Source organism: Hyaena hyaena, unplaced genomic scaffold (genome assembly GCF_003009895.1).
Source record: "Hyaena hyaena isolate Hyena2069 unplaced genomic scaffold, ASM300989v1 scaffold_1829, whole genome shotgun sequence".
In the NCBI taxonomy this organism is placed as follows: Eukaryota; Metazoa; Chordata; class Mammalia; order Carnivora; family Hyaenidae; genus Hyaena; species Hyaena hyaena.
Genome location: NW_024082465.1, coordinates 66,451 through 87,753, shown reverse-complemented (window position 1 = coordinate 87,753; position 21,303 = coordinate 66,451). Strand labels below are relative to the sequence as shown.

Here is a 21,303-nt window from a genome sequence, read left to right as displayed (position 1 = left end):
AATGACAGTAGCATATTTAAGAACAAGAAAGGGAAACACTAAGAGTAAGCTATTATACTATTAACTAAAATTGAATGACAGAAGGAAAGAAGGGAAGAGAGAGGGAAATTAGAAAACTGCCTAACTATATAAGAATTGCAAAAACAAACAATAAATAAAACGGCCCATAAAGTAAAAGATTTTTAAGAAAAAACATAAAAAGAGAAAATATCACATGATGGAATGAAAACTCAATATATATGCTATAGAATTAAATGTATATGAGCTTACCTCACTTATTAAAGAAAAAATTCAGATTCAATCCTAATCCAAATGCCAACTCTAGGATGTTTATAAGAAACACACATAAGATAAAGTGATTTTTTAAGGTTAATAATAAAAGGATAGGCAACTGTAGACAAATATTAATATTCTTATCTTAATATTAAACTACATGTATTTTAACACAAAAATATTAAATGTGGCAAAAAGAATAATATAATCAATAAGGTCAATATGAATGATGTACCTCAATTACTAGAGAATACACCTTCCCTTTCAAATGCTTATAACGTATTGATAGTCATTGACTATCAATTTAGAAGGCTACAGAATATGATCACTAAGGTAGGTCTGACTTATATACAAAATCTGGCCAAGGGGAGAAAACATTAATCAATACTTTTACAATTTTACATACATGATATCTAGAATTGAATTTAAAAAGCAGACATGCCAATGGGGCACCTGGGTGGCTCAATCATTAAGCGTCCAACTTCGACTTAGGTCATGATCTCACAATTCACAAGTTCAAGACCACATCAGGCTCTGGGCTGACAGATCAGAGCCTAGAGCCTGCTTCAGATTCTGTGTCTCCCTCTCTCTCTGCCCCTCCGTACTCATGCTCTCTCTGTCTCTCTCAAAAATAAATTAAAATATATTTAAAAAATATAAAAACAGACATGCCAAAATACAGAACCCGATAACTTAAAAACAATATAAAACAATCAAATAGTAACAGATCCAAAGATGATTCAAATATTGCAGATATTAGACATGGGCTATAAATAACTATGAGTAATGTATTTGAGTATGGGTGAAAAATGAAGAATTCTACCATAGAATTTTTGATACAGAAAATCCAATAAAAAATTTGGAAATTAAAAATATTGTCATTGAGGGACGCCTGGGTGGCTCAGTCAGTTGAGTGTCCGACTTTGGCTCAGGCCATGATCTCATGGTTTGTGGGTTCAAGCCCCGCATCAGGCTCTGTGCTGACAGCTAGCTCAGAGCCTGGAGCCTGTTATAGATTCTGTGTCTCCCTCTCTCTCTGACCTGCCCCTGCTCATGCTCTCTCTCTCTCTCAGAAATGAATTTTAAAAAAAAAATTTAAAAAATAAAAATATTATCATTGAAAGTAAGAATTAATTGATGGATTTAAAACCAGACTAGACTTGGCAGAAATTAGGATTATTATAGTTTTAAGATGGAAACTACTTAAATATAACAAATGGAGAAAGTCTTTGGAGTCCCAGAAGTAGAAATTATGAAACAGAAGCAATACAGAATGCTAGCCAAGAATTTTCCAAAATTAATGGAAGACAGCATGCCAAACTTTTATAGAATTGTTTTTCTTTAAGCAGAAAAAACAAACAACTACAACAAAAATGGAAGGACGGAAGGAAGGGAGGGAGGAAGGAAGGAAGGAGGAGAAAGAATAAAGTTAGCCACAAGCTTTGAGAGATGGATTGACCATGACTGGGAGGAAGCATAAGAGAAATGTCCGAGATGCCATTAATATTCTATATCCTGATCCAGAGGTGGTTATGCAGGTATTTTCACTGTGTCAAAAAAAATCATAAATTTAAGATTTGTGGATTTTACAGTATGTATACTGTACTTCAATTTAAAAGTTTTAAAAAGTTTAAAAAGACGAGTTTCTCTTTCTTGTTTGACAACCTGTTCCTATCCCCCCCAGGATATTACCCCATATCCTGGTTGCCACTGAATCTCATAGAAGGAGGCAGAGTGAGTAACACTTCAGAGAAACAGGATGTATGCAACATTATATAGGATCGAAAAGTAAAATCTGTCCCTTAAATTCTCTAGGAGGAAGATGAATCATGCGATTAATATTAACATGGTGGAAGACAACTGTACTGCCAGGCTTTCTGTGCAAGAGACCCATACATTGTCATGAGCACCAGTGGGGCGTGACGGGAGTGGGGGAAGGTGGCAGGGGATGTGTTACAACCGAGCAAGTAGAGGTCTCATGTCGGAACAAAATGGCTGCTGTGTGGGACTTACTGTTTCCGGTGCGAGCTTCTGCAGGGGGTGGCAGGAGTGACTCCTAAAAATCAGAAGGCATCAATGGCGTCAGTCATACCTCAATAGTTACTAGTAAGAAAAGCACTAGTAAACACTAGGACTTACTAGTACAAAATCAGTTCCTCTCCAACAGAAATTATTGAGTATCTAAGGAAAAGGCAAAGATCCGAGGCCTCCTCTTGCCCTTCCACTGTAAAACCAAATAATTCCCCTTAGATTTCCAGATTTCAATATGAAAAGGGCGAGGAGTTTGGGTGCAACTATAAAAGGGTAAGCATTTACCTAAGACCTCTTCTGAGACTTTACCTAGGACTGAGCATTACCTAGAATTTAGCATTTACCTAAGATAGAACAGTCTTAAAGAGCTAAATTGGTACTAGTAAAGAATTGAACTTCGAATAGACTAAATATTTAGAGACACTGTATGAACAAGCATGCAAAAAAGATCAGATCATCATAAGAAGTAAAAATAACTACATATTTTTTGACACATTACCGCTTAGGGCATCAGTTTATGACCCTACTACATCAAAGAAACCAATTAAATAACATATATTATTTCATACCTTCTATAGTAACAAAAATCTAAAACAATGAAAATTCCAAACACTGGTAACATGATAACATTATTTTACTTATATACTGACTACAAAATAATTAGAACATAATTTGGCAATAAAATGCATAAATTACAAGCTGACTCATGATTTATAAGTAAATCTGTGGTAATGTTATTCTTAAGGAAATAGTTCATGAAAAGCCATTGCAGCATTATTTACAAAGAAAAATAATTAAGAGTAACTTAAATGGCCAATGACAAAAAATAACTTACTATGTTCTGGTATATCAACTCAGTGGAATATTACACAGCTTTATGTATAATTATTAAAAGCTGCACTGTTATATGGAATTACTTAAGAGAAAAACAAAATAAATGGAGTAAAAAGTGATATATTAAGTTTCCAAATATATAAGAATTCTGTATGCATTTGAATATAGTCTAGAATAACAATGAGAAAGAAACAGTATAACCATGGAGAGTGTGAACATAAAAGATGTTTTTAAAAGTATTTTTGCAATTCTAATATTATTTTGCAATTTTAAATTCAACATAAGAGTCAATCACCTTTATTAGAAATCAGATTCTGACTTTATTTCTGGGTTCCTCTAATTTGTTGCCGTCTTTCCAAGAACAATGAAGTAGAAAAGTTATGAGTCCTGGAGCCCCACTATTTGGATTTGATTCTGGGTTTCTCTACCTACTAGCCATGAAACCCAAGGCAAATTCCTTAATCTCTCTTTGCCACAATTTTTCATCTATAATGAGGATTATAGTAATATCAACCTAACAGTGTGGTGGAGAGGATTAGATGACTTTTATATTAACGTACTCTATATTTTCATATTAAAGTTCTTTAGAAACAGTCTCAGTAATTAGTAACCATTCTGAAGTAGTTAATTGTTGTAATTTTTTTTTATTTTTGTTGTGCTTTATTGGATGATGTGAACAATACATCATAGTTCCTGAACAAAGCATGTGGCAAATACTAAATGATTCTTGAATTAGCTTCTCAATCTAATAGAAGAGTCTCAGTACATCTGTCTTTTCGTTTTGATTCTTTTTGTTTGTTTGTAGCATAGTTAATGTGTATGATCTGTTGGTATTGAATGGGTAATTTTAGTAGCAAACAAATTGAGTGATTTAGAATTAGAATGTTCTTTCTTCTTAGCAGTGTCTTAAAAGCAAAATAAATACTGAGTCCATGTGGCTGACTGATGATGTTCAGACAAGAATGTTCAAGTATCTGAATTTCCCACTTTTCAACATATGTCGCAGTTGTCATGATGCAAACAGAACTGGTATGCTTTGCCTTCATTTACATTAGCCACATTTGCCAAACTGTCACAATCAGTGGTCTCTGGGTTTCCCACAGAGGCATTTAAGACCATAGTCAATCATTTCATGCTAAAACATGATATTGTTTAGGTTCCTTTGCTCTCCAATCCTCCTACAAGTGTACAGACATAGAATAATATGGAATTTTACCTAAAACAAGCTTTTATTCTTTTATTTCCAGTTTCTTTTCTTTTTGCCTGTTTTTCTCATATATATTCTCTTTTAGAGTCTGAGCATATGGATGGATGAGTTGTCTGTGTTGGTTTCTGCCATAGACACTGGATGAAATGGGACTCCATCAGTGAAGACTCAGAAACACAAACACTCCAATATCAGTGACTTTAAGCAGCAAGGCATATTTCGTATTCATGCTCATAGTCCATCCTGGTCTAGGTGAGGCTCTGCCTCATGCCATCCTCAGTCTGGAAGACAGGCTGACAGCAGCCATTATCTGGAGTCACCATATCAGGGAGAAAGACTGAGGGACAAGTCACATATCGGCTCTTAAAACTGTCTTCCAGAAATGCTCAATATCACTTCTTGCATTTCACTGTAAGGCAAGTCGTGTGGCCACAGCTAACTTCAATTTGTGAGAAATTGCCATTCTACGGATTTCATAGACAATCACAAATATTTGTGCGATAGTACTAAGGACTACTACAAAGAACTATGTAAACTGGAGATACTGTGATTCCTTATAGCTGCATACATAGGTAACAAAAGATCTGATCCCTTCTGGTATTTACCAAACATTTTAAGCTAATATTCATTCTTTCATTCAAAATTAATTTTTATGTAATTTTTCTTCCTTTTACATTCTTTCTTATTCAAGAAAAATCATTTTATGAGACGACAAATCTATGGCTCCTTCAGACATCTAAAAAAACCTATTTTCTACTCTTCATGGCAAAAGACTGTAGCACCAAATTATGTTTGCATGTTGGTTGGTTTGTTAGTATGGTGGATTGGTTTAAATTTCTTTAATGTTTATTTTTGAGAGAGAGGGAGAGAGAGAGAAAGAGAGAGAGAATGAGCAAGGGAAGGGCAGAGAGGGATGGAGACAGAAATAGAAGCAGGCTCTAGGCTCCGTGCTGTCAGCGAAAGTCGGACGCTTAACTCACTAAGCCACCCAGGTGCCCTATGTGTAGATTGGTTTAAAGGTTGATTATATTTGATTTATGTAATGCTCCAAATTTAGGAAACCATAAAATAATGAAATATGTGGTAAGAGATCTTTCTCTGGGAAGTCATAGGCATTTACTTAAGAGAGCTAAGTCAAGTCTAAAGGAAAATTTAGAGCTTTATTCAATTACATGGCCATTGGGATTAAAGTAATAAAAACTATCTGATTTGTTTGTTCTGATTTATCTGCATTAGAATTTTCCAGTAAGCCATGAAACTGTTGTGTTCAGCATTGAAAACTACTGAAATCGATTTTGTATTCAGGTGGTTTCCTCCAGTAGTCTGATTTTGAGCATTCTCATGTTTGTTTTGTTTCTGAGATGAAAAGAGAGTTTGACTCTACACATAAATAAAGAAAACAGTTATTATCTAACTGACAAATTATTAATTATTGGTTTATATTATCTCTATTGGAGCATTCTAAATGGAGGGAATATTGTTTAAGCACTACCATTTATTTATTTCTACTTTCACCTTACTTTTACAACTTTTTCCATGCCTGTAAGAACACTCTTCCCCAAAGATCTCAAATAAGTACTTGAATAAAACTACAATATAAGCATAGCTATAAAGAATGCATTTAATTTCAAGGGCTGCTATAAAGAATTTTACAAATGGCATGACAGGGTCCTTTTATTGTCCCCGATTTCATTACACAGCCTTCCTAACAACCCTCCTGAGAGCAAAGGTAGGATAGTGTCAATCCTTTTTATCAGTTCGCTTGGTTACAAAAGAAGAACATTATCCTGACATTATGGGCATTGTTCTACTTATTTGCAGTGTCCCTATTGTAACTTTCCCTGGAATATAGTGCCGAACACAGATGCAGTTTGGAAAGAACCTGCAAGTACTGTTGCCATCAATGGGATAAACTCAGATTTTGCCTAAGTAAGCTGAAAACAGAACAACTCATTAGCTAAAAAACAAATGTCTTCCTGAATCACCACCAGCGCCCAAACAAGTTAAGTGGTAAAGGAGAAGTTTCGCTTCTCCTCTTCTATAAAAGTTTCCCAACAAAAGCGCATCTGAACCAACTATTACTCAGATATCTGTCAAGGCTCATACAATTAGGTTCTAGAGAATTCCTTCCTTTTAAATCAGGATATACCAAATTGGAGTCTACAGATTTTGGAGTTCCACAAATGATGTGTTGAAATGTTTAATTTTGTACTTTTGTGAGGGATATCGGCTAAAGCAAAACAAAACAAAAAGCATGGGAAAATTGCACAGACAGTGCATGCTAGTCTAAGAATGCCAAATGCCATAAAGCAGTGGCATTGGTCATCAGTCTGTGCTCATGTTTTTGCTGACAACTGCATCTTAACAATAAGTGTTCATAATTAAGGAGAGTTTTGGGGCGCCTGGGTGGCTCAGTTGATTAAACGTCAGACTTCGGCTCAGGTCATGATCTCACAGCTCCTAGGTTCGAGCCCCATGTCGGGCTCTGTGCTGACAGCTCAGAGCCTGGATCCTGCTTCAGATTCTGTGTCTCCCTCTCTCTCTGCCCCTCCCCACATTGTGCTCTGTCTCTCTCTGTCCTCAAAAATGAATAAACGTTAAAAACACTTAAAAAAGTAATTAAGAAGAGTTTTGAAGAGTCTCGCAGATGATATACTATGAGAAACAAGGAAGATATAAAAGTGTACTCCATATGATTTCATTAATGTAAATTTCAGGAAGATGAAAACTAGCTTCAAAATAGTGCCTACATCTGTGGCCAACGGGTGGAAGGTAGACAGTAGTATTGATTGCAAAAGGATCTGAGGGAGTCTTTTGGAGAATCACGAATATTTTATATCTTGACTCATGAGGTCATTACTCAAGTGAATATAAAAATAAATAATATGTGTAAAATTCATACAACTTGAGAATTGATTCATATACTTTATTGTATGGATGTCTGTTGCACTTCAATAAAACATTTTTAAATATCGATATTATTAGTTTGAAATTGTTTTATTTTGTTATATTGTTTGTGTATCTTTGTAAATATTTTTGTTTCAAATTTGTATGAGAACCAAAACATAAAAGATTATGGGGCACCTGGGTGGCTAAGTCAGTTAAGCCACTGACTTCAGGTCAGGTCATGATCTCACAGTTCGTGAATTTGAGCCCCACGTTGGGCTCTCTGCTGTCAGCACAGAGCCTGCTTTGGATCCTTATCTCCCTCTCTCTCTGCCCTTCCCCCACTCTCACAGTCATGCATGCGTGCTCGAGCGTGCTCTCTCTCTCTTCCTTCAAAATAATAAACATTAAAGAAAAAGTTAAAAAATAAATTAATACCCATTGTTAAGTTTGTACACTTTTAAAGTATATTGTAATTAAAAGAATTCATATCTGCATTAGGCTTGATGAGAAAGTTTTTCCTTTAAAAGGGTTTGTACAAGCACAGATTTGAGATATACTACTTGAGCTACGACATTTGTCACAAAATAATCCTTCCAGAACAGCAGGAAGCTAGAAATACAAGCCTGCTGCCTCTGGGACATTGCCTCTGAGCCGTAAATGGATCCTATATGGGTGTAAGAAATGATTCCTATTTCATACTGTGACCTTAACAGGGCTTCCAGTATAGAGCCAGGGTCTTAGATATATAAGCATACAACACTTCTCTTTTCACCTTTATAACAGACCACCTTCCAGTTCTCCATCTAATTCTCTGCTTCTGGCTTCCTGGGAAACCAGATAAAGTGTTTCAAATGACAGGAAGAACAAGGAGTGAGGCCTTGGGATTTAGGTTCAATGGTAGCTGGCTGACAAATGGTTTCACCTTGAGCAAATGATTTGATCTGTCTAAGCTTCAGTTTTCCCACTTTCTACTTTTGAAAAGCTACTCTAAGGGATTTTTGAGACTGTTATGTAAAAATATGTAAAGCACCTAGTATAGTAACTGGCATAGTAGGTGCTCAAAAACTTTTACACAGTAATTAAATTAGAGACCCTAAAACTGATTATAAAGACCTAAAGCATGAAATTCATGGCTTTACCAAAGGTATTTTCGGGCTGCTTTTTAAGTGCTCAGAGGGTCAATTCCATTTTAACGTAAATTCTAGGCTGTTTCTACAACTGAGATGTCAGAAGGCTTCAATGTGGGTGGCTAGTACTGTATTATATTCCTTATAGTTTTCAGGATACTCACTCTAATAAAACTGACAGTGCACCTGGGTGGCTCAGTTGGTCAAGCATCCTACTTCACCTCAGGTAATGATTTCACAGTTCGTGGGTCTGAGCTCCACGTCGGGCTCTATGCTGACAGCTCAGAGCCTGGAGCCTGCTTCAATTCTGTGTCTCACTCTCTCTGTGCCCCTCCTCTGCTCATGGTCTTTCTCTCTCAAAAATAAATAAAGATGAAAAAAAAAACTATTCACTATGTAAAGGAGGCACCCTAATTTATGTGATTTCCAGCTATTGAAATAATACAAACATAAAAATGTGTTTTGAAATTTTATTAAAAATATTGAATTCCTCTACGTTGATGAGTAGGAAGACTGTACTGATTAATAGTTAAACTGATTTTATAACTTGAATGATGATATTTTGTATGATTTTTATTTCCTTATATCCATCTTTATTTAGAAGATAACTATAGAAAACCAGAATTATGCTGGAAGAAACCAAAGGTGATAGTACAAATCATAGGAAACAAATAAAAGCTAATGAATAGTGAATAGGTTTATTAAGCATCTTAAGTTACAGATATCTTCACAAATGTTTGACAGGATCTGGATCATAGGCCATTGGATACGATACAGAAGACAGGATTTATTAGTTGTCAAAATCCAAAAAGGATCTCAGTCATATTTATTAATGCTTTGTGGAGGTCCAATAAGGAAGAATTACTTACCAAACCTCCTGAAGAACTGAGTTAACTGAACTGTGGGTTATATTTCAGAATGATCATTTTGTAGCTAAAACATTATTTCTACTGCAGTTAAAATAGACCTGATTTTCAGGTAATGACCAGCCAGCATATCCTACTGTTCATCACTCGACGAAAATTGGGCAAATGCAATGTGGCTTCCTTTTAGTTATTGCCCATGCAGTACAATGCTAAAATATGACAAAAATTTTCAGCTTGAGTTCCATGTGTTTTATTTTCAAGATATCATGTGTATAGATATGTAGAAAAATATAGATATTTTTTACGTTTTAATTCAGTTTTATTCAAATGCATGGCATGTTTGTGAACAAATCTTACTCATCAGAGATATATAATTACATTATTATTGATATAACTTTGTCAATGCCTTCTATATGTTTAATTTAGTAGCTGTAACTCACTTCAGACTATTTGCCCAGAGCTGCTAAAATTATAGAATTTTAGAAGACATAAATAAACAAATATACCTCCAGAAGAGAAATTTGTTATAAAAACTCATAAGCACATGTAAATATTTGCCTACATTTCAAACATTTAACACAACTTTCTGAAACTTAACTATGGGCAGAAGTTCATGAAGTTCAAGTCAAAAATCCTTATTCTTTATTGTTGATTATAATGAATTCCAAGCTAATAAATAATTCAACGATTTCATTGTTTACCTACTATATGTCAGAACTGGGTCATGCCCTGGTGATATTATACTACCAAGATCTAGTCCTTGATGTTTAAGAGGTCAGGTATTGTCAATTAGCCAAAAAAATGAAGTTCATCTGCAAACTTACACCTTTGATCCATAAGCCATAACTCTTAAAAATATGAAAACTGTGCCTGTAGAACACCAAACATCCAGGCAAGTTGTTTGGTTTTGCTTTCTTTTAATGCCTTTTCAAATGCAGACTCATATAAGAAACTTCCAACAGGTTGCCTTTTGAATCTTTATTTCATCAGTCTTTAAATTTCTTCCATTGATTTTTAAAGTAGATATATAGATACACAGAAGTTTCTTATGAGTTTACCCAATTTGTAAGGATCAGCACTTTCTCTTCATATATCAATCTTAGCATTTATCTTCACCAATACTCTAAAGTCCAATAGACTGAGATTCTTGGCTTTGCAAGTTTGATATCAATTGTTTTTACACAATAAATATTGAAAGAATGAATAAGTGAACGAATATAAGAGTGAAAAAATGTAGTGTAATTAAAATTTTGTGCATGTAAATTAACACTGCTAGGAATTTACCCAAGGGATATAGGAGTGTTGATGCATAGGAGCACATGTACCCCAATGTTTATAGCAGCACACTCAACAATAGCCAAAACATGGAAAGAGCCTAAGTGTCCATCAATGGATGAATGGATCAAGAAGATGTGGTTTATCTTTACTATGGAATACTACATGGCAATGAGAAACAATGAAATCTGGCCATGTGTAGCAACATGGATGGACCTTGAGGGTGTTATGCTGAGCGAAATAAGTCAGGCAGAGAAGAACAAATACCATATGTTTGCATGTATAGGAGGATGAGGAGGAACTTAACGGCGGACCATGAGGAAGAAGAAGGGGTGAAATAGTGGGGGAGAGGGAGAGAGGCAAACCATGAGAGACTCTTGAATGCTGAGAACAAACTGAGGACTGATGGGTGTGGCGGGGGGAGGAGATGGACATGGAGGAGGACACTTGGGGGGATGAGCACTGGGTGTTCTATGGAAACCAACTCGACAATAAACTATTTGTAAATAAATAAATAAATAAATAAATAAATAAAATTTTGTGCCTGTAGATCAAAAAGGAATTAAAACAACCTAAGTGGAACAAAAATAAGAAATACCAAAATTAAGCAAATTTATTATTAAAAGCTGAGTTGCAATTTAGAGAGAAAAAACCTACTCTTGCCAAGAAAATAAAGGCAATTCTCAATTTGTGAGTAAAAGATGAATAGAAATGCAGATGCAGTATTCTGTTACTGAAAGGGGTTGGCAAGGGATCCCAATCAAGAAAGGTTTCTAAGTTGAATAGAAGGAATTAAAAAAAAAGACTTGGTGCTTGTTTTCTCATTGCTAATTTATTCTTACCTTATAGGGGCAGCTTTATCATAGAAAGAATATCTTTAAAGTCATATGACTTTCTTATAAAGTGTTTTCAGAATGATAATTTTATTCATTCTTAGAATTCATATTTTAGAACCTATTATAAATCTTATGTAAAATATTCACATATACCTAGCAAACATTAGTATTTTATTTTGTACTTAAAAAGAGCTAACATTACACAGAACTCTAGCAATCAAATAATCAGATGTATCTTGTTAGACAGCACACTGAATAGCATTGAATCTAAAGGCTGGATAGTGTAACCTTTGTTTACAATAAATTTTTTCCTGAATTTAGAAGGATTTTACAGAGGATAGAAAAACTCAAAAAGACAATGTCAAGAATCTAGCCTATGACTGAACAATTCCACTTCTGGGTATTTATCTAAAGGAAATGAAATAATTATTTTAAAATATTCATTGCAACATTATTTGCAGTAGCCAAGTCATGGAAACAACTTAAATATTCATTAACAGATTAATGGATAAAGAAAATATAGGTATGGGTATATATAATGATAGAATATTATTCAGCCATCAAAAAGAAGAAACATGGATGGACCTTTAGGGCATCATGCTAAGTGAAATAAGACAGAGAAAGGCAAATGCTGTAGGATCTCCCTTATCTGTGGAATCTTAAAATGACAAGCAAACTCAAAGATAAAGATATAGATTGGTGGTTGCCAGAAGTGGAGTGGAGGGGGCAAAATGAGTGAAGGTGATCAAAAAGTAGAAATTTCCAGTTATACAATAAATAAGTCCTGGGATGCAATATACAGCAAGGAAAATATAGATATCTGTAATGTATTGTACATTTGCAAGTTGAAAAGAGAATAGATCTTCAAGGTTTTTACCACACACACAAAAATATTTTGGTACTTCTGTGGTGGTGGATAAGACCTAAACTTACTGTGGTTACCATTTTACAATACATCCATATAGCAAATCAAGATATTAGACACCTAAAACTAATATAATATTATATGTCACTAATGTTTCAATAAAATAAGAGAATCTAGTCTAAAACAAACAAAAAGGAACCAGACTATGAGACGTTTGCATAAGATTTAGGGCAACTATTATGAATTTGTCATCTCTCTGAGTTACATTTTGTTTTTACATATGAAATAAAATTGTTATGACAAATTTCTTTATGATCCTATTGTGAAATTATGTTAAGAAATAGTAACATATATGACATTTAGATTTCTTGATAAGGCAAGTGAAAATATATGAGACAAAGGAGATTTCCATGAGAAGTCTGATATTTCTGCTTTGATCAATCCTTTTATTCAGCATATATTTATTGAAAACCATTATATATCAGTCATGGTGCTAGATGCTAGAAATCACCAAATTATAATCTTCACAATAATCTAATGAAGTAGGTATTACCCTTTAAAATATACACTAACCTCTTTGGAATATGTTAGACATACATTACATATTTACCAAATGAATGTACAAAATGGTCCTGATAAAGAATACTAGAGTAACTGGCCTCCAAACACTCATGACTGAAATCCAGTTTGTTCTAGCTCCAGAATCTATCACTAATCAAGTGAGAGTCAAGAGAAATAAATGGGTATATAGGTATGGGGAGCCTGGGTGGCTCAGTTGGTTGAGTCCCACTTTTGCTCAGATTATGATCTCTGGGTTCATGAGTTCAAGCCCTACATTGGGCTCTGCACTGTCAGCACAGCCTCCATTTCGGATACTCTGTCTCCTTCCCTCTCTGTCCCTCATCTGTTCATTCTCTCCTCTCTCTCCCTCTCTCTCTCAAAAGTAAATAAACACTCAAAAGATTTTAAATAGATATATAGGTGCATTACAGGAAGTAGAACTCCAATTTCCACACTCCCATCATGATCTCTAATATTGGTGAGAATTCTGCTCAGAGGCTCAGCCTCTCAGTCATCAATGAAAGGAAAACCAATACCAAATACCAGTTTCATCTTTTTATTCTCTTCTCTTGAAGTTTTAACTCCTCCAATCCTTACTGCCTGGGTAGCTCAGTGTTCAAACTGATATTTTATGTTTTATTCAGGTTTTAGCTGTTTTTAAGTTACTTCATGATTACCAGGGTCAAAAATCAAGGCTGGGATTTTAACAGTAAAAACATTAGAATACTAAACAAAAATCTTTAAATTTATATAACAAATGTCCTGGTTGGTCTTTTCCCCATTAATAAAACTATTAAATCTAAAAATTTTGGTATAAACCTTTTGACTGATATATTGCCAGTTATGATCTCTAGAATTCCTGCATGGGATATACTCAGGTATTTATAATACATATGGTTTCTGAGCCCCATTCCAAACATACTGAATTAGAATAGTAGGGATGGAATAGGGAACTTTATTTTTTATTTTTATTTATTTTAATTTTTTTTTTATTTTAGAGAAAGAGAGAGAGTGATCAGGGCTGAAGGAGAGGGAGAATTTTAAGCAGGCTCCATGCTCACTGAAGAGCCTGACACAGAGCTCAATCCCATGACCCTGGGATCATGACCTGATCTGAAATCAAGAAATTTTCATTGAAATTTAAGACTTACTATTGATCCTGCTGTGTGCAAAGAGATAATTTAACTACATAAAATATTTGCTTATCATTTGATAAATAAAAATCACAAGATTTTAAAATACATTTTCATAATATGAATTTCTTATCATCAGATATGCTCAATGGTATAATAGAGTTAAATAGTAAGTCAAATTAGTCAACTTTGTTTTAGACAGCTATTCTGAAAACACACTTTCATTTTTATGTTCAAATAAAGACTTTAATCTTTGAAAATGTAAGGAAATCTATGCATTTATGATATTCTAGAGTTTTCATAGTCTCATGTTGCTATTGTCATGATTATTGCTGTTGCTGTTGTTTTTTTTACCAAAGAGGAATTAAAACAAAATTTTAGACATTGGAATTATTAGTAAAAGTTTCAGAAAATAGGGGCGTCTGGGTGGCTTGGTCAGTTATGCGTCCGACTCTTGATTTTGGCTCAGATCATGATCTCATGGTTAGTGAGATGAGACCCCACCTCGGACTCCCTGCTGACAGTGTGAAGGCTGCTTGGGATTCTCTTTCCCTCTCTCTCTGCCTCTCCCCCACTTGTTCTCTCTCTCTCTCTCTCTTTCAAAATAAATAAATAAACATTTTTAAAAGTTTCAGAAAATAAAGCCTGCAAGGTATATTGTGTGGTTTTTGACATTCCCACTGCCAAACTGCCATTTATTTTTTCCTCAAAGTAAAAAATTGCTGGGTTTAAACATTATAGTGACTGATTTAAATTATAATTTTGGTTTCTAGATTTTTTTAAGTCTATAAATTTATTTATTTTGAGATAGGGAGACCATGAGCAGGGAAGGCAGAGAGAGAGAATGAGAGAAATCAGGCAGGTTCCCTACTGTCAAAACAGAGACCAGTTTGAGGCTTGATCCCATGAACTGTGAGATCATGACCTGACCCAAAACCAAGAGTCAGACACATAATCAAATGAGCCATCCAGGCACCTCAACTTCCAGACAGATCTTCCCTCCCCTCCCCTCCCCTCCCCTTCCCTTTTCTCTTTCTCTTCTCTTCTCTTCTCTTCTCTTCTCTTCTCTTCTCTTCTCTTCTCTTCTCTTCTCTTCTCTTTCTCTTCTCCTCTCCTCTCCTCTCCTCCCCTCCCCTCCCCTCCCCTCCCCTCCCCTCCCCTCCCCTCTTCTCTTCTCTTCTCTTCTCTTCTCTTCTCTTCTCTTCTCTTCTCTTCTCTTCTCTTCTCTTTTTTAAAGTAGGCTCCACACCCAGCACAGAGTTCAATGCAGGGCTTAAACTCACAACCCCGAGATCAAGACCTGAACTGAGATTAAGAATCTGATGCTCCACCAACTGAGCCACCCAGTTGCCCCCCCAACCAGATATTTTCTAAACAGATAATTTCAGAAGACGGTTTACACCTTTTCAGGACCTCATAGTTACAGATTTATTAATAGCTTTTCAAGATGTAGAAAAGGCTGCTTTATCATTTATTCCTTTAGTAAATGGGTTTTGTTTTGAGGGAGGAGAGTTTGTTGCTTGCTTATTTTTTTGTGAAGGCCAAACTATTTCCAGCCTCCAAGGATATTGAGAGCCATAATAAATTTAAATCAGAAAATCAGAAGGATTTAAGTGTGAAATACAAATCTCATTCAGACAGGTGATATTAGCCTTGTAGGTAAAATACTGGAGCATCCAATCATGAAATAAGCTATGATAAAGTTTTAAAAATTAATTTAGAATGAAACTAGAACCTTGTAGCAAAGTATGCCATAAAACAGACGAGTTATATTACCTGTAGAGTGCTCTCACTTACAAAGCCAGAATAGTCTATCATCCCAACTTCTATGAGTATATTATTCATCTGCAGTAGTATTAGAAGGTGGTGATGTATCTAAAGTTTAGAGTTAAAGCCCAGGAGCAGCCATTAACCAAGTGAGATCTTGAGAAAGTTACTCTTTTAACTTCATGTTCTTTATTTGTAAAATGGGAATAATAAAAGGCCTAATTCTCAGACACCACTGAGTGACTTAGATAAGATAATATAAAATATTTGACATAATGCCTGGCACATAGAAAATGCTCCATAAAGGTTGGCTCACATTTATCCTTGCTTCTCTTATTTTCTTTAGTTTTTAATGGCATATTATACATTTTTTGAGTAATTCCATAAATAGTTAAAGTAGAAAAAATTGTCAATAGCTTAAAATCTGTTTTTAACAATTCATTATGGTTTTTGGGCATTTCTCTATTTTTATTCTTCCCATAAAATATCTACTCTCACTTTCTGATGCTCTCTACCCAATAGTATATCTTCCACTCAAGTTTACCTCCCTTTCTAAGCATAGAGAAGTGTTATTTTTATTTTTTCAGTGTCTTTCCCATGTGTCATTCCCTCGTCAACTTCATCATAAAATATTGAAAGGTGATAAAGTTAACATATGTGACATTTGTACAAGTACATGTTCAAAATGCTTCCTTAGATAAAATGTCACCCTTAACTAGCTTCTTAACTGCCACCCAACTATCTCTCTCTTACCTTCTTTTATTCCTGAATCTTCACTCTCTTGATGCTGAGTCTCCTCTCTATCTCCCTGCCTACCAAAGTCCTCTCTTTCTTTATTTTCAAAAAATGTTTGTTTACTTATTTTGAAAGAGAGAGGGCATGCACACACAAGGGCAAGCACGGGAGGGGCAGAGAGAGAGAAAGAAAGAAACACAAGCAGCCTCCTGTGCTGTCAGCACAGAATCCTACACAGGGCAGGATCTCACAAATTGTGAGATGGTGACCTGAGCAGAAATTAAGAGTCAGATGTTTAACTGACTGAGGCACCCAGGTGCCCTAGCCCTCTCTCTCTTTCAATACACATTTCCAAATCTACTATCATGATTTTTTCCCTGAACATCCTCTCCAAAAGCTCCTATTTAGTCTTTCAATTGTTATCTGAACTTTTCAAATATGCATCTCATCTTTAAATTGTTACCTAATTTTGTCATCAAATAATTTATTTGCTTACATCTTATTTTTCTACATATGGTTTACTGAATATTGGAACATTGACTTTTTGCTAAAATATCTAAACATCAGTATATAGTCAGTGTTCAGTGTTCAGTGTAGTAGGAGGGCATGAGTTTGAATGCTCATTTGTCTTTTATTGTCAACCGGTGAAAATACTCTGAATGAAATTAACAAGCTTACTTTGTAGTGTATATAGAAATGCAAAGGACCAAGAATAATCAAAAAAAATTATCAAAAAAATTGAAAAAATTACATAAGCAGACAGCAAGACTTATAAAGGAACAGTAATTAAGACAGAATTACATAGAACATGAATAGAAAAGTAGAATAATGTAATAGAATAGCACATCCAGAAAGAGATATTTATGAAAAATTAATTTACAAAAAATTGTCACTGCATAAACAGTAAAGAGACATCAGTCCTTTGAGTAGAAAGGCAAGGAATCGATTAAATATCCAAATGTTAGAAATATCTATATCTTCATTCTACCTCATACAATTTGCCATAATTAATTTCACGTGAATTATGACCTAAATGTGAAAGATAAAACAATAAAGCCTTGTATTTTTCAGTTAGAATGTTTCAAAATGCTGCAACAATACCTCCCAACCTCCATGTTCTCCTACAATCAAAGAAGGATAAATGGTATTGGGTATTACCATCTAAAATAATCATCATTCCCACAACTGGTTAGAGGGTGCAGTAAGGGCTTCACAAAGAAATTGACAGTTTGAGATTTGCCTTTGTATGTAAGATGTTGACAGATGGAGAATAACATGTGAAAAATACATTGATAGGAAACTGCAAGGTATATTTGGGAATAGTCAATGGGCCTGCTTATCTGCAGCAGAGTACAGCTAGATTCAGTACAACACTTGAGAAAATGGATTAGAATAAAAGGAAACTGGAATTGCATATTCATAATCCATATGAGGATATTAAGTTGCTACAAAATAATTTAGCAATAGAAATGGAAGGTTAGAGCCAGATTTAAGAGATATTATAAAAAGAAAATTACAGAAATTGGCAACTAATTAGATATAGGCATGAATAACGAAGAGTCTAAGATGAAGCCATGGTTTTAAATTTCAGTGATTAGTGAAATAATGAGGTCATTAACAAAAATAGAAAATGCCACAATTTTGAAAGTTAAAGAAAATTTAAACATCAGTTGTTTGAGAAAACTTTCTCTCCATCTGTGTATTAGTATATGATCCTACAGGAGGTTAAGATGCAGAGACTGGAGATAGAGTATCCAAATTTTAATCCTAGTTCTGCTATTTAATAGCTGTGTCACCTTGGAAAAATTACATAAACTCTCTGTTCCAACTCCCTCATTCGTGAAATGAATAAAAATAACATGCCTTACTTCAAAAGACTTTAAAGTGCATTGACTGGCACATCTGCATAAGTGCTCACTAAGTGTTAGCTAGTATATTTATTACTATTTCAATGAACATTTACAATGCCTAGATAGATATTTGAGATATACATTCTGTAGCATACACTGTAACGTAAGACTGCACTGCTGCTCCCCAAGGTCAATGTTCCACCTTTCCTAAGAGACTGCCCTCACAGTGAAGAAATACGGCAACTTACTATCAGAAAATTGTGACCCACACAGATAAATCAGCCAAAATGTTTTAAATGGCATGTGGAAAAACAGGAATTGAATAGAAGAGTATTTAAATAGAAGAAATGTCAAAAGTAAAAGAAAGCAGTTTAATAGGTATAGAGAAAAGATTTTTATCTCAATCAACCCATATATTGACCCTTCAAATCCTGCTGCTGGAAGCTGTTTCCAATTAAATATATACATCTGTGATGTTTCGGATTTGCATCAGAAGATTAACTTTTCCATAATGAACCCTTACATATTTTGTACACTCCATGTTGATGGTCTGTATTATACTGTATGCTGAAGTGTTTTCTGTCAATTGATTGCCCTCCAAGAATATCATCCATATTTTTTGTAGTTACATATCATGTTAGTATGCTACTGAAGGAGAAATGGTGTTGTTCCATACCATTAAGAATTTTGTATTATTGAGGGGCGCCTGGGTGGCTTAGTCGGTTGAGCGTCCGACTTTCGCTTGGGTCATGATCTCGCGGTTCGTGGGTTCGAGCCCTGCATCGGGCTCTGTGCTGACTGCCAGCTCGGAGCCTGGAGCCTGTTTCAGAGTCTGTGACTCCCTCTCTCTCTGACCCTCCCCCTGCTCATGCTGTCTCTCTCTCTCTCTCTCCTAGAAATAAATAAAACATTTAAAAAAAAAAGAATTTTGTATTATTGAAAAAGAATTCATTGATTTTTGTTGTTCATAATCAATTTCTTGTGGAATGGTCACATTTTCAAAGGCTGTGGAATAGAAAATCCTTCCCTTTCCTGCTAAATGTACCATGCATCTCAAAGAAGATCATAGCTGCATGCTTTGTACTGATCTGTCAGACTATGAAGATATGGACACAATGAACACAATAACTCCGGAATAATTTTGCACCAACAGCATTCTTTCACTCAGCTGAAAACTTCATCTATTTCTACTGAATTGTATGTATATTTCTCCTTAGGAGTCCCAATAAACACTTCTCCTTGTTGACTAATATGAACATCTGAAAAATTATGTGACTGATGCAAAAAAAAGCCTTCAAATACACAAATATTATTATAATTTTATACATATGAAAACATAAGCAAAAGCGGATGCTTAGTACAAGCATCCAGCTAGATGCCACATTAACAACTTGTGATTTTGGCAGTGGGTACCAAGGGATAGTTAGATTGCAGAAAAGATAATAAACACCATATTCTCAACTCATTAGGCAAATAAAAAGTAGTTTAGTCAAAGTCACTTCTCATCTCTTTCTGCAAATCAACTGTGAGCTAAGCAAGTAAAAAAAAAGTTGAGCTGTTTGTTTTCCTGTGAACTTGAACCATTTAGGCAGTCAAAATGGATATTTCAACGAAATAATTTCATTTGTCCCCACTATGTCCACACCTATTACTCTGAGCCTTTACTCCCTCCCCCAAACTCTTCTGATTTATAATTGTTCCCTCAATAATGCATGAATTTTTGTAAACTCAATATGTACAAATATCCTTATTAACAGAAACTCTAAAATGAAATAAATATTTTGGCAAAGAATTACGCACCTCTTCAGGCGCGTATTGTGTTAAGTACAGAATAGAATTGGACATGTGTCAGGATGGCCGAGTGGCCTAAGGCGCTGCGTTCAGAATAAAATTGGACACAGAAATATTTTATCAAAATAATTCTTTCACTTTGGTTTGTTTAAGTTTATAGAGAACATAAATCCTTCATTAGACTAGACGGATCAATCTAAGTCATATAAAAGCAAATTCAAATTACATTGTGAACACTTACCTACAACTCAGCAGTTTAAAGTAAATACATTAAAAAGTTAAAAATGGCTAAAACCACAAGTTGACTCTCTATTACCACTAAAGTGAACAATTTATTTGAAGGTCATACAGTTACCTTATAAACCGTAGGTGATTTCACTGGCCTGAAAGTGAAGAGGTCCTGTAAATGTATATTATCTTGCTGGGCATAATAACGTTTAAACCAATTCTACTGAATTGTAGTCTACTCTACCAAGAATGATTCTTTTTCTGTAGAAAAGAGAGAATCCATTTACACTGTGCTTTGAAAAGAGGCAAAGAGTTCAGTAACCCACCATGTTTTAGTGTGTCCGGTAGAGTGGTGGTGTAACAAAGCTGCTGACACATCACTGAAGGAACGCAATGTATGTTCCTTCATTCTCAAGCCTTGGATCAGAGGTATAAATGCATGTAGTCTCACAAGAAAAAAAAAACCATCACGAGTTTATAAATCCAATCACTAAATGATGGAATGTCTTATCTCATTAGAATATAATATTTATAGGGGCGCCTGGGTGGCTTAGTCGGTTAAGCGTCCGACTTTCGCTTAGGTCATGATCTCGCGGTTCGTGGGTTCGAGCCCCGTGTCGGGCTCTGTGCTGACTGCCAGCTCAGAGCCTGGAGCCTCTTTCAGTCTGTGACTCCCTCTCTCTCTGACCCTCCCCTGCTCACGCTGTCTCTCTCTCTCTCCTAGAAATAAATAAAACATTAAAAAAAAAAAAGAATATAATATTTATAAACATTTGTTTAATATTCATCTATTTTGTAAGAAGATGAACTGTATGGACATTAAAGACGTGTAAGCAATGATAAACTTTTGTACATATAAGAAATATTATTAGGTAATATTACAAATAATGCTATCCCAGGTATTTAATATCTGAAATTCACATATCTATATGTCAGGAACTCTGTAAATTAGATTCAATACTTTCGTTTGCCCTGATTATTTCTATACAAGTTTTTTTTGTATTAAAGTCAAGGCTTGCTCTTGACTTTTAATGA

The 21,303-nt window shown here is 34.9% G+C and overlaps 1 long non-coding RNA gene across 1 annotated transcript in view; it reads right to left on the bottom strand.

Annotated features, from left to right (window-relative positions):
* LOC120226788 overlaps positions 1–21,303 on the bottom strand; it is a 182,906-nt gene that overhangs the window by 95,340 nt on the left and 66,263 nt on the right. The window contains exon 2 of the long non-coding RNA XR_005527090.1: positions 2,287–2,329. This is a non-coding gene — a long non-coding RNA (uncharacterized LOC120226788). The remainder of the gene's footprint in view (positions 1–2,286; positions 2,330–21,303) is intronic.